This window comes from Cebus imitator, unplaced genomic scaffold, assembly GCF_001604975.1.
Source record: "Cebus imitator isolate Cc_AM_T3 unplaced genomic scaffold, Cebus_imitator-1.0 Scaffold89, whole genome shotgun sequence".
In the NCBI taxonomy this organism is placed as follows: Eukaryota; Metazoa; Chordata; class Mammalia; order Primates; family Cebidae; genus Cebus; species Cebus imitator.
Window position 1 is genome coordinate 2290699 of NW_016107404.1, and position 14477 is coordinate 2305175.

Genomic DNA, 14477 nt, shown 5'->3' on the forward strand with positions numbered 1-14477 from the left:
CGATGTGTCATACTGATTTACCTCCCATATGCTCCTCAATTTGCTCCCATCTTTCAGCACCATAATTTATGTCCTTGTCTTTTTTTTCACCCAAACTATTGGGATAGTCCCCAGCTGACTTGTTTTAATTCCAGTCTTGCCTTACCCCGACTTCACATTCTCCATGCTATCATCAAAGGAATCTATCTGAAGAACTTTAAATTTCCTCTTTCAGCAGCCTCTTATCTCTCGAATAAAATGCAAGCTTCATTGCACGACATAAAAGTCATCTACAATCTGACTCTTCTCCATAAATCCAAACTTACCTATTTTCTGTCTCAAAGCCCAATAACACACAATGTCTTGTGATTATCTGGACATACCATACTGTTTCACAGGTTGGAACATTTGCTCATGTTATTCCCTGTTCTGGGCCTGACTTCTACCTCTTCTTCATCCATTGAACTGGATACAATCTTGTCCTGCAAGATTTGTATTGGGAGCTGCACCTTTACCAGGAGACCTTCTCTGATCATCTAGATATGAGTAGGTGTTCACATTTATTATGTTCCAGAAGACAGAATGCCTAAGTGGTTGATGTTCAAACTGTTTAAGTGCTTAGCCCAGAATCACAGCTTACCAGCTATACAACTTTGGGCAAGTTACATAATTAATCTCTTTCTGCTTCAGAAAGTACTCAATAAATGTTAGCTACCACAATTATAATATTGTCACTAGTAGACTTGCTTTCCAGTGTAAGTGTACAGCCCACCTCAGGTACCAGGAATCTCTGAGAAGAGTTTAGAAGGACTTTACTCTTCCAGATTGGTTACTATCTTCAAAGGCAACAAAGAAGTATGAATGAAGAAGCAATGTGAATTACTCTTCTCATTCTTGCAACCACCTTCTTAGCTAAGTTTTCTGAGGACAGGGGGGAGGTGGGGATATGGACTCATTCTTCCCTCCTTTTTACATTATTTTCCTGCAGTGTGTTTATCCATGGGGAGAGCTAGTGATGTCATATATTTATGTGACCTGAAATATTACTCACCCTATATAACATCATTATTTGGGCTTTTAATTCAAAATGACCAGAGGAATGAGTTAAAACACAGAATTAATCTATGCCAAGACCAAAGACTTTAAAAATATCTATATGACAGTGATATAAATTTGATTTGTTTTAGGAATTTAATTTGAGGTGATATTTTTTTTCCTGAAATGTCTTTCATCTTCTGTGTTTCAAATTCTCCACAAAATAAATTCTTCAGTAAAAATTACTGAAAGAATCTGAGGTTTTATGTACAAGCCATAAGAAAGCCAGAACCATTGGCAACTGGCCTCAGAAACTAAAACACCCATTCTGTCATTGTATCCTGCCCGCGCCACTATAAAATTAGTGTACAGAGAGTATTTTCCAGATCCTTTTTCTTTTTTTTTTTTTTTTCAGATCAGTTTTAATGACCCAAATTATAAGATTTGGATAACTTTCTTTGGCTACTCTTTTCAGAATATAGTTGACTTCACCATTAGGCAACATCTCCTGATATTTAAACTAATTGTTCTGTTTTGTCAGCTCCATCTCACTTTTCTGGGTCACACTGTACTGATTTAGTTCTAACTAGATATTTGAACTCTTAAGTTTGAAAACTCCTCAATCTAGAAACACTCTTGTTTTAAGTCTGATGGTACTATGTTAAATCATGACAGTTTGACATGTTTGGGAATGGGCAGTGTTGGATAGCTGACTCTTTTAGTATAAATCTTTCTGCATTTGTATGTTTATGTCAAATAGTTTATGTAACAGTCATTCTAGAGTGTGGTAGGTACATGCTACCCTAACTCATTTTTTTAATTGTAATCAAATTCACATAACACAGAATTAACTATGTTAAAGTGTACAATTCAGTGGCATTCAATACATTCATGCTGCTGCACAATCATCACCTGTATCTAGTTCCAAAACATACTCACCACTCCCAAAGGAAATCCACTCTCCATTAGCCAGTCATGGCCATTCTCCTCTCCCCTCTGTCCCTGGCAACCTCTAATCTGCTTTCTGTTTGTTTGGGCTTACCTGTTCTGGATATTTCATACTGCTCTAACATTATCACCGCAAACAATACAAATGCCTTATTTTTGGTTAGTGCTATGCATATTTCTAGGATTTTCCTGTGGATCACCTCATTCTTTATGAATAGTTGAGATATTACTATCACTAGATAAATCCAGGTTGTTATCATTATTATTAATTTTTGAGATGAAGTCTTACTCTGTCGCCAGGCTGGAGTGCAGTGGCGCCATCTCGACTCACTGCAACCTCCCACTCCCTGGTTCAAGCGATTCTCCTGCCTCAGCCTCCCGAGTAGCTGGAATTACAGGCATGCACCACCATGCCCAGGTAATTTTTTGTAATTTTAGTAGAGACAGGGCTTCACCTTGTTGGCCAGGATGGTCTTGATCTCCTGACCTCGTGATCTGCCTACCTCAGCCTCCCAAAGTGCTGGTATTTCAGGTGTGAGCCGCTGAACCTGGCCGATAAATCCATGTTTTAATTTTCTATTAGGAAGGTGAATTCAGATTTTATTACCTTGGTTGTTAAAGATCTGATTTCTCAAAAAATATAATTTATGCATCTACAAAAACAGAGGTCCAACCATTTTGGTTAACTAATCAGGTTAATCTGTGCCTTTCTCTGCACATTTCTGTGATCTGCAGGTGTTTGAGATTTTTAGTTGTTTGAAGATGCAGGTGTGTCTATTGATTGTACCTATGCAGCTTGACTCAACATTTCGTCAAAAGAACGTCAACTCCTTAGTATTGACTAGGTATGTAGATGCTGATTCTTCATTCTACTAAAGCTTTTTTTTTTTTTTTTTTTTTTTTTTGAGACGGAGTCTCACTCTGTCATCCAGGCTAGAGTGCAGTGGCACAAGCTCAGCTCACTGCAGCGTCCACCTCCCTGGTTCAAGCAATTCTCCTACCTCAGCCTCCTGAGTAGCTGTGACTACAGGTGTATGCCACCATGCCTGGCTAATTTTTTGTAGAGACAGGGTTTTACCATGCTGGCCAGGCTGGTCTTGAACTCCTGACCTTGTGATCCACCTGCCTCGGCCTCCCAAAGTGCTGGCATTACAGGCGTGAGCCACCACACCCGGCCCATTCTACCAAAGCTAAGTGAATCTTGGAGTAAAGATTTTTTAAAAAATTTCTATGTATTTGCTTGGAAGAATGATATGCAGATACTGCTAGTTGTCATTCTGTGCCTGGTCTCCTTTTCTATATATTATGCAACTCATGATGTTTTTGGTTGATTACAACAACCACCTTAGATATTCTATTTGCCAGCCTTCTTCCCAGCTGATTGTGGCCAATTACTAAGTTCTAACCAGTCTGGCCAATGAGATGCCTATGAAACATCCTATTCAACTTATGAAAGCATCCTTAGAGGGGAGAACATGCTCCTTTTGGGTTCCTTGTTTTTCTAGCTGGAAGGTGGACCCTATGCTTGGAGCCCCAGCAGCCATTTTGAATATGAAGCAATCTTTGGAATGGGAAGCTGGGTTCCCAGTTAGAAGGAGTCTTGATCCCTGACACCCAGAGCTACATACCATCTCTAGACTTTCATATGAGGCACGTTTTAATCCTGTATAAGTGACTACGTTGGGTTTTCTGTCACATGCAACCAAACGTAGTCTTAACTAATACGGTTCCCAATATAAGCTTATTCCACTGAAACCTTGAAATCTTTCTCTCATTCCATCTGAATTTGCCCCATTTTCTAAGGAAAGGATCTTATTATATCTTATTATACAAGAATGTTGTCATATAGTGGCACTCAATGTCCATCCATGTTTTGAAGATACTCCTATTTCCATTAAAAATCTTTATGTCTTATTATCAGTAATAGTGGTATTCATCTTATTTTCCAGAAGTAGGATCCTAGAGAAAAGAATCACACAATTTCAGAAAGACCTTAGAAGTTATCCAATATCACTGCCAATCTGAGGATGCCAAAACCTTGGCATCTTACATGAAAGCTCTGGAACTAGTACTGCTTCAAAAATTCTTCCATCTCCATTGTTATTGCTATTAAAATCATTCACAAAGTAATTAGACATCACGATAGTTTGTTTTTTAAAGTGGCATGGGTATCTCACATGGAACAAAAACTCTGAAAAAAAGAAAATGGCGTTATTTTAATGAATGCAGTGTTTAAGACTCATTGTGTTTTAAGACAAATCTTTCAAAGCACAAGGCACACATGGGAGAATTGTTGAGTTAATAGGTTGTGAACACTGATGTGGCGTCCCTCTGGACTTTTAATCACTTACGTGATTTTTGAAAGCCATTAAAAATATAGTATTAAGTAGAGGTTGGCATCTTCCTCATGCTTTCAAAGAACACAGAAGGCAAAGCTAACTGGAATGTAATGGAAGAGTAGAATGGGATTGAATGAGCGTAGTGGCTTGGGAGGCCGAGGTGGGGAGGACCCCTTGAACTCAGGAGGTGGGGACCAGCCTGGGGCAACACAGAGAGGCCCTGTCTCTACAAAAAATCAAAAACTTAGCCAGGTACAGTGGTGCATGTCTGTAGTTCCAGCTACTCAGGAGGCTGAAGCAGGAGGATCACTTGAGCCTGGGAGGTCAAAGCTGCCACCGTGGTCATGCCGCTACACTCCAGCCTGGGTGACAGAGTGAGACCCTTTCTCAAAACGAAAAAAAAAAAAAAGGAAAGAAAGCAACTGAATTGATTCCCAACGTTTCTTACTTCATCTTGGCACAAACAGTCATAAAAGCTTAGAAGAATCATACCTAGCCAAGCTACTCACTAGAAAGACAATGAAAATTATCTTCCTTTCTGATAAAAGTTTCATGTAACTACTTGACTCTGAGAATAGTTCCATATTTCATTATTCTATAAACCAACCAACTCCCTCATTTTGTTTTGTTCATGTGCATTATGAACATAATTTCCCTCCTGGCATTTTTAAGGAATATGAAAGAAAAATTTGCATTGTTTTTAGTTACTCTTGTATGTTAGGCTGATGTTTTCTGAATGTAGCACTGAGTTTGGGCTGGACTATTTAATATATTTTAAGACATACATTTATATTTGCCTGAAGGATGTATTGGGGATTTTTAGGGATCAGAGTCACATTTTGCTGGTTAGAATTAAATCTGAGCTGTTCTTCTTCATCAATTTCAAAAGCTAAACTGCCAAGTTAGCTTTATTGACACCAACCTGAGCACTAGGGATGTTGATTTAAACTATATTATAGTGATTAGAAGAAAATATGAGTTTTTGTCAAAAGGAAGAAAAATAGATGAGCAAGACAATAATGAAGGTCCTGTCTAACAAAGACCTGGAGGTAAATAAATACTAAAAGTAATTTTCATGAACAGAATGAATGGGCATTTCCAGTTCTTTTTTATCTTGTTTTCTGCCTCCAACAAAATCCATTTCAGAAGTGAGCACTAAAAGGAGTGGTAATCTTTAAGTTAGCCCACGTGTCCTACATAACAAAACACAGGCCACCAACCATCTAATGGGATTTTCCTTAATCTTTTAAGGCAAATGCATTGTAGAGAAAGATTTCAGTTACTATGCATTAGCTAAAAAAAAAAAAAAAAACCCTGGAAATTGTTGTAGCCTGCAGGAAGAGAGGACCTGGTCTCTAGTTAAGTGTTGGAGAATTCTTCTTGTATAATTAAGTGTCTTTCTTTTTTCTTCCTTCCTTTTTCCTTCTCCTTTTCTTCCTTCCCTTTTGTTTTCTCTTCCTTTCTCTCTCCCTTCTTTCCCTTTTGTTTTCCTATTACACCTTTTCCCCCGAAATTGTAACTAAATTATCCTATCAGAAATTATTTTTTTTTAAAAAAAGAAATAGATGCTGAATCTCTCTAGGCAATGTTTGGGCAATGCCATTGATCAAGCAAATCTGCTTTAGACATATGTTTTAAATTTTTGAATATTCTAGACTCCTTGTCAGGGGCAGTTTTGCCTCTGTCCCTTCCCTCATTCTCCCAGAGGACATTTGGCTATGTCTGAAGACATATAGGGTTGTCATGACGGAAATGGGGAGATGCTCCTGGCACCTGCTGAGCAGAGGCTGCTAAACATCTGCAATGCACAAAAAGGTGCCCCCGTAGCAAAAGTTATTCAGCCCCAAATGCCAATGGTGCTGAAGTAAAGAAATTGTTTCAGAGATTTCTTTATTCCTGGATCTTCATTTTAGGCACAGAAGTTACAATGTGAATTAGGAAGTTTAAATAAACATGATAGCTAGCATTGAACTCTTGCCATACTGTAGGCATTGTTCTAATACTTGTACTTCTCATAATACCTCTATGCAGTAGAAACCAGTAGCTCCATTTCACAGATGAGAAAACCGAAGAAATAAAAGTTAAGTAACTTCCCAAAGAACATGCAGGTATTAAGAATTATAGCCTTGATTCTTGATTGTTGAAGAGGCACAAAGGGGAGGGTTTTAGCAGAGTTTGTTTGAATTGCCACCTTTACTTCTGAAACTCATTGATTCATGTGAACAAAATTACCTTTTTAACCACTGTATTTGTAGAAATATTCACATTTATATACTTTGGTGTTTATGCTGAACATACAATTCTGACTACTGTTAATTAAGTGATATATAATACTGGTGGATAATTTAGTCTACAGGGAAAATAATCAATGCAAATTTTTTTCCAAACCCTGAAATAGTCGACATGAAAGATGGAAATGATTATGAATTATGAATTCTTCTCTATTGTTACAATTAATAGTTTTTATATTTACACTAAAGCCACGAGGCATTCCTACTGCTCTCATTAACTTTAAGACTTATGGGAAAAAGAAACCCTCAAGTTGGAGGGACGATTTCTTGTTTTCATCATTTCCCTCTAAGAGGCCAACAGGATTATTGCTCAGTGGTTGTGTGGGCAGCTTAGGTCATAGGGCAAGGTCCCACATAGGGAAAGGCAAGCCCATTATTTTTGGCTCAGTGTCTAAGAATATGGATCCTGAAGAGCTCAACCTAGGAAAAACATCATTCAGGGAGTTTTCAGGGAAAGCAAAGGGATGTAGGGCCTTGTTTTCAGAAAGACTGCTTTGACTGTTTTGATGTTTCTAAGTTGAGTCTATTGTATTCCTGTGTGGCTATCGTTGGGAAAAAGAAATGATGTCCATGGAGATGGAGAAGTTGGAAGAGTGGATGAGCATTGGACAAATGGATGGGATGTGAATGCCACAAAAACAAATCTGGTTGTAATTAACCCCTGAGAATTCTAGGAAGCAGCTACAGCTCTCATCAACATGAAACTGTACTAAGAGCTCTGACACCAGATTCTCCTGTTTCCTTTAAAAAAGTGAACTCACTTTCTCTGATTCTCTTTGATTCATTTCTGCTGAAAAAGACCCAGAATTTGACATAAAACAAAGATACTTGTTCCTGAATCAGCACTATGAAGCCTGAATAAATACAAAATACAGCTGATGCACTTTCTCTCAGTCACATTAAAAAAAAAAAAAGTTAAATCCAACTGATGTGCTCTTCCACCCAATGGTGTCATATTCAATCCTTAAACTAAAAGGTGAAAAATATAATTTGCAGTCCATCAGGTTTCTAAATCACAGCCCCACCACTCCACATGGATATAAAAACCGATAAAAGCCAACAACCAGAAACTATCTGCAGATGTTGAACTCCATTGTATTCAGGTTAGTCATTTCCCAACAAAGTCAGATTGTCCACATTGCTATCTGCTTCTAGCTTCCTGCCCTGCCACAGTATCTCTAAGTTCTCTCAGGAAGAGCAGTAAAGACGTCTCCCTGACACTTGGAGGGTGAGCAGAATCGCCTGAGAACCGATTATCATGAGTTTAACCTTAAGAAGGATTACAATGCACTTCACTCAGTTCATCTCTCTCTCTCCCCTTTAAATTAATTGTTAACATGTTCATGTTTCTAGTATTGGGCTTAGAAAGTGATACTCTTAAATATAGCACTTTGATATGCTGAACAGAGGCAGCCTCAAGGTCTCCCTGACCTCCTCGCCTTCCTGTCTCCGAAAGCACAGGATAAATTTGTTCTCTGAAGTTTCCTTATCTGCCAAAGGTCTGGACCCACCAAAGAAAAAAAAAAAAAAAAAAAAAAAAAAAACAATTACCTTAGTTTCTTCCCTGAGTTTCCATTAACTCATCTCCTATCACAGGAAGGAAGACTGAAATCTGTCAACACTCCTGGACAGGCTCTGTCACAAACCATTGTCCACTCTGCAGGCCCAACAGACTTTGTCCCAGGCTATTGTATGTTCTTCACACCTAGTGAATTCCCCTAAAAATTGTTTCCTGCCCCATATAAAATCACCTAAATGTCTCCATTTCCCCTTCCCTCAAGATGCAGGGTATATAAACATCTCTACCCCACGGGGTATGAGGCAATCACTCTGTGATTCCCTCTCGTGGATACTAGTAATTGGTATGCCATTTTCCCTACTAATCTGCCTATTGCCAGCTGATTTTCAGTGAACCTTTAGAGAATGGAAGGGAAGTTTTCCTTTGGCCCCTGTGCTAGGCATATTAAAATATTGCAGCAAATTCAACTAGTCCTTATTCCAGAGCTCTAAAGTCAGCTAACCTGGAGGGCATGGAGTGGTAAATACAGAACTTGAAAGAGGAAAAAGAAATCACACTAATGTATCCCATGTTCTTTAATTTAAGGAACCATTGAACAGCATGAGCTGTATTATCCTTATCATCACCTCCTTTGTAGATGTCATAGACAACTCTGTAGATAAGTTTCTTTAATCACATAAAAAGGAAATTGAACTATATTTGTGTGCTATGCATTAACCTTTTGTAAGGTTTATATATGACCCAACCCATTTTTTAAAAACAAAGGTTAACTCACCTTACAAATAAACTTTTTTCTTTTGTCTAAGATTTTCTTAAAAGTGTGAATTGATATTGAATACTATTGATATTGAATACTAAGATATTGAATACTATTGAGTGCTTAGAACAGTAATGCCATTGTGCTGAGAAAGAAAAGAATGGTGAGGGTGAGGAGGTGCTAAAGGAGAATCTACTGACTTTTTAAAAAATATTTAGTGCTTTTAAACTAAAGACATTGTTTAAAGTTTGCAAATCATTTTCAAATGCATTCAATAGGAAGCCCTTTGAACATAGGTGATGGTTTGGTTGTTCAGCTGGGATCTGGAAATGCTTCTTCCCATTCCTGCCAGTCCAGATAACAGGTTTGCCTGGATTCTGCTCTTCTTGCTCTGCTCTCCCGACAGGCCACAGAAGGGTCTATCTCAGAGCTGGCTTTACCTGATCAGTTCTGAGATCGTCAGGGTGTACCTGGAGGAGGCTGGAGGGTTTCCTGCAAAGCTGGTGCTTGTCTTCTACCCACAAATGACTTAACTGATTCCCACATGACCTTCTTCCCCTCTAAAAAAAGGAAGACGGAGGAAACAAAAGGGCAAGGTCAAGGGTAGATCACCTTATGGAGCAGTGACTTTTATATGTCTTGTTTATTATTATTATATCCACAGTAGCAAGGTCAGTGCCTAGTACACCACAGGCACCTCATAAAAATTTGTTAAATAAAATCAGTGTAATTCTTACAATAATACTAGGAGAAATGAATTAACCCCAACTTATTAAGGAAGCTCTGGTTAGTGGGAAACAATGGGATTTGAACCTAGGCGTAGGTCTTTCCACTGCATTACATGTCTTAGAAACCCCTCCTCATCCCCCACCAAATCCAAGTTATTTCAAGAGATCTCTTGAATACATAGTTTTTCTATGCCACAAATTAAGTGATCTCTAGGCAAAAATGTACAGATAATCCACTACATGCCAAAGTGGACAACCAAATAGTCTGGGTTTTAATAGACACTTCAGGAATCCTCTTGCTCAACTTCCCATCTGATGAGGAAGAAAATATATTTTAGGACTGTACACAACCCCTGGCACACAGTTTTGTGCTTAAGAAATATTCATTCTTCACAATGAAAAGGGCTCATGGTAGACTGTGGTCTCAGCCTTGGCCAGAGCACTTTCACTTGCTATGTTACAACTTTATATGGTGTTCTATTCTAAGAAGGACTAGTTCCCCCTTGGAATGTAAACATCATGAAATCAGTGACTTTGTTCTATTCAATGATGTATTCCTACTGTTAGAGGAGGATCTTCAACATGGTAGATGCTAAAAAAAAGTCTACATTTTAAATATATGGATGAATGAATAAATCATCGTTGGAAAGGTATTAGAAACAGTACCTTATTAGAAACAGTAGTTATCAAGAAGTGGATTGGGAATTCAGAGGAAGAGCTGACACCCCAGCACGGCAGGCGGTCCCTAGAGGAGTCATTTGAAGTCATGTGACTTCAAATGTAGATGAATGGTTTCCAAGCTGTGGTCTGGGTTCTCCGTGAGAGCAGCCTTGGTCTGGCCCAAATGACACTTGTAGGATGAGCTTGTACCTGCACAAAATTTATGGACAGCATAAGGAAAGGTGAGCCAATGTTGTAAATACACCAATCACATTTTCAAAAGGTAAGATGGTTTGTGGTGTCCTTCCTCTTCCTCTCTCTCTGTTTCCCATTCCCATTCTACAGAGACCCCTGATTTGTAGCCAATCAACCCTTATCTCTGCAGCACGAATTTGTACAAAATCAGGTCATCAAGGAATCCAGAAGATGAACATTGAGAAGAAAAATGTATTCCAATTGACCTTGTGCCCAGGTGGGGGATAATATTTTTGGCATTTTTTTTTTTTTTTGGCAGCTAATTCTTAATGAGGAAACAAAATGGGGAAGTAGAAAAAATTTAATACCTTTCATTTTTTTTTTTAGAAGGGATAAAATAGTTTTGTGTTATCTCTTATTATCTTTATAAATCCTTCACTGGGTGCAAGTTTCCTACCAAATCTCTGAAAAACATATCACATAACACAAAACCACGAGCTTTCATGATGAAAGAAGAGCATTCAGTGCACTGCAAGCCCACCCCCACCTCAATACTTACTACTGGTTCACAAAAGATGGGTTGTGGTTCATGGGTATTTGTTGATCAAAGTTCCCGTCATGCTGACTGAAAGGGTGTTCTGTTTTCAAAGTGATTATTGAGCCACTTTAAAAACACTTTAACTTGTGGGTTTGCCTCATTCTATTTGAGTCCAAATTTCACAATAATGTAATGAAGCAAACCCTGTGCTACTGCCTATGTCATCTTAATTTATCAGGAAACCACAACCTTGCACATCTTTTCCAAGTGACTTTTTTTTGGTTTGTTTGGCCACCATAGCCATGTCCAGAGCTGTTTGGACTCTTCCTGGCTTGGTGCTTGGCCTGGGTACCAGGGTTGAGGAGACACGGCATCAACTCCGCAAGGTTCTGAGTCTCCCTTGGAACCTTTAGAACTGCCTGCTCTCTGTTCCTGATGTCAGGTTTCAGGCACTCCTGTGCTCTTTTGAGTAATCAAGCTTTTATTGTAAAAACCCATTCAAATCTCCAGAGAGCTGTGAAATATTTGTTTCATTTTTTTTTGTCTGCTTCAATGGGTATTTTATGTGAATTGTAAACTTGGGAAACATAAAAAGAAAAAATTAAAAAGAAATATGTAGATTCGGTAAGAATCAGGAAAAAAACAAAAACAAAAAAACCCAGGAACAATGTTTCAGTGAGTACATCATGAATATAGAATTCATTTTACCCAATTTGATATACTCTTCACATTTTCTTTATGATTTGTTCCTGCTGGGATGACTCAACATTTATTTAAACTTTAGATATGATCTTCATGTTACTTAAGCACTACTTTACTTTTAGAATTTTTATTTATTTATTTATTTATTTGTTTATTTATTTATTTATTTTTTGAGACGGAGTTTCACTCATGTTACCCAGGCTGGAGTGCAACGGTGCAATCTCGGCTCACCACAACCTCTGCCTCCCAGGTTCAAGCGATTCTCCTGCCTCAACCTCCCGAGTAGCTGGGATTACAGGCATGCACCACCACGCCCAGGTAATTTTGTATTTTTAGTAGAGATGGGGTTTCTCCATGTTGGTCAGGTTGGTCTCCAACTTCCTACCTCAGGTGATCCACCCACCTCGGCCTCCCAAAGTGCTGGAATTACCAGCATGAGCCACTGAGCCATCCACTTTTAGAATTTTTTAACCATGGGAGGTTGAGGCATGAGACTTGCTTGAACCAGGAAGTTGGAGGTTGCACTGTGGCCTGGCGCTAGAGTGAGACCTATTTTCCAAAAAAAAAAAAAAAAAAAATGTGACCACTTGAAAAGGTGCTTAGTTATACTAAAACTACATTTTAAAAGGAATCTGTTGTTTCTTTTAGGAACATCAATTTGTTTTTATATCTATTTTTATTCTTCTTTTTAATCAATTTTTATTTTAAGTTCCTGGGTACATGTGCAGGTTGTGCTGGTTTGTTACATAGGTAAATGTGTGCCATGGTGGTTTGCTGCACAGATCAACCCAGCCCCTAGATATTAAGCCCAGCATCCCTTAGCTGTTCTTCCTGATGCTCTCTCCACTCCCTCACATCAGGCCCCAGTGTGTTTTGTTCCCCTCCCAGGAGTCAATGTGTCTCATTGAGGAACATCAATATCTAAAATTTTTCTGAGTATTTACAGCCCACAAAATGTAAAGGACCTGAATTCCATTAATGATTTGGTAATATTTATATTTTTTCATAATTTCAAAATGCTATAATTCTAGATATTTAATATTGCTGATGTATTTTATAAAGTTGAACTCAGAAATTTACAGTTTTTTTCTCTTATCTAATTTCTATTAATGATGAAAGAATCAAATTACCCACATTGCAATTGGGAAACATAAAAATACTAAGGACGTAAATAATATCTACGGTACAAAATATTTTAAAGAACAGTTGTTAAGCACGTAATGCAACAGAAAGAGAACCAGACTGAGCTGGGGAAGATTGGGGTCTTCTGTGTGATTCTGGGAAAGTCACCTGACCCCTCTGAACTTGAATCGTTCATTTTATTTCACTTTTTGCCATACCTGCATAAAAATATTTATTTATATTTTTAAATAAACTTTGAGAAACACCCAGCTACATGAACTTTATTTTATTATTTTAAAAATAATTTCTTTAATTGACAAAAAATTGTATTTATGTATGGTATACAAATGTTGTTTTGAGGTGTATATATATGTTAGAATGAATAAATCAAGTTAATTAACATATATATCACCTCACATACTTATTTTTTTTGGTAAGAACACTGAAAATATACTCTTAGAGGTTTTTCAAGTATACAATGCTTGATATTACTTGTGTTTTCCTAATCCTCTCTGTTTTCTTCTGTTCCCTCCTACCTGACTTCTTTTGGATTACATGAATATTTTTTAGTACTCAATTCCAATTTATTAATTGGCCTTTTGACTACATCACTTTGTGTTACTTTTCAGTGATTCAGTGGTTGCTCAGAGAATTGTAAATTACCAATATACAGACCTAACTTTTCAAAGTCTATTTAGAATTAATATTTTACCACTTCAAGTAAAATGTAGAAACCTTGCAAGCAAGTATATTGAGTCCTTTAATCTCCCTTCTTTATGTTATAGTTTTTATATATCTATGTCTACATACATTTAGAACCCTGTGAAATAATGTCATAATTTTTGTTGTCCATAATCATACATGTTTAAATACTTAAAAGCAGAAGATTAGTCTATTTCTCAAGATATTTACCATTTGTGATGCTTTTATTTCATTTGTGAAGTTTCAAGGTTCCCTCTGTTGTCACTTTTCTCCAGCTTGAAAAGCTTCCTTTAGCATTTTCTAAACCACGCCTGCTGATAATGAAATCTAGTTTTCCTTCATCTGAGGCCTTTATTTTTCTTTATTCCTGAATGATAGTTTCAGAATTGACAGTCCTTTTTCTTCTGACACTTTAAAAATGTTGTTATACTCTCCTCTGGCCTCTAAAGTGTCTAATGAGAAATCAGCTATCTTTCTGTTTTTTCCATATGTAATTTGTCATGTTTTCCCTTTCTGGCAGCTTTCACATTTTTTTCTCTATCTTTAGTTTCCAAAAGTTTTAATTTGATGTGTCTGGATGTAGTTTTCTATGAGTTTATCTTGTTTGGGGTTTGCTGGGCTTCTTGAATCTGGGAATGTATGCCTTTCACCATGTTTGGGATGTTTCCAGTCATTGCTTGTACAATATTTTTCTGTACTAATACTTTTCTCTTTTCTAATTATGACTCTATAGACACAAATATTAGATATTTTCCCCAATGGTTCCCGAGGCTGTATTTATTTTATAATGGTTTTTTCTGTCTGTCCTTGGATAATTTGGATGAAGTGAATAATTTATGTTGGCTTACCTGCTAATCCACTGACTCCTTCATCATCCCCATTATATTATTGAGCCTGTCCAGTGAATTATATCAGATATTATTGTTTTCAGATTCTATAACTTTTGTTTCTTTTTTATGCAT

General features: G+C 37.5%; 1 long non-coding RNA gene across 1 annotated transcript; it reads right to left on the reverse strand.

Annotated features, from left to right (window-relative positions):
- Positions 1-3951: 3951 nt before the first annotated feature.
- Positions 3952-9905, reverse strand: LOC108308918. Its single transcript, XR_001827105.2, has 2 exons — positions 8144-9905; positions 3952-4153 (listed from the first exon to the last, which is right to left on the reverse strand). It is a non-coding gene; the product is annotated as an uncharacterized LOC108308918 (long non-coding RNA).
- Positions 9906-14477: the final 4572 nt, after the last annotated feature.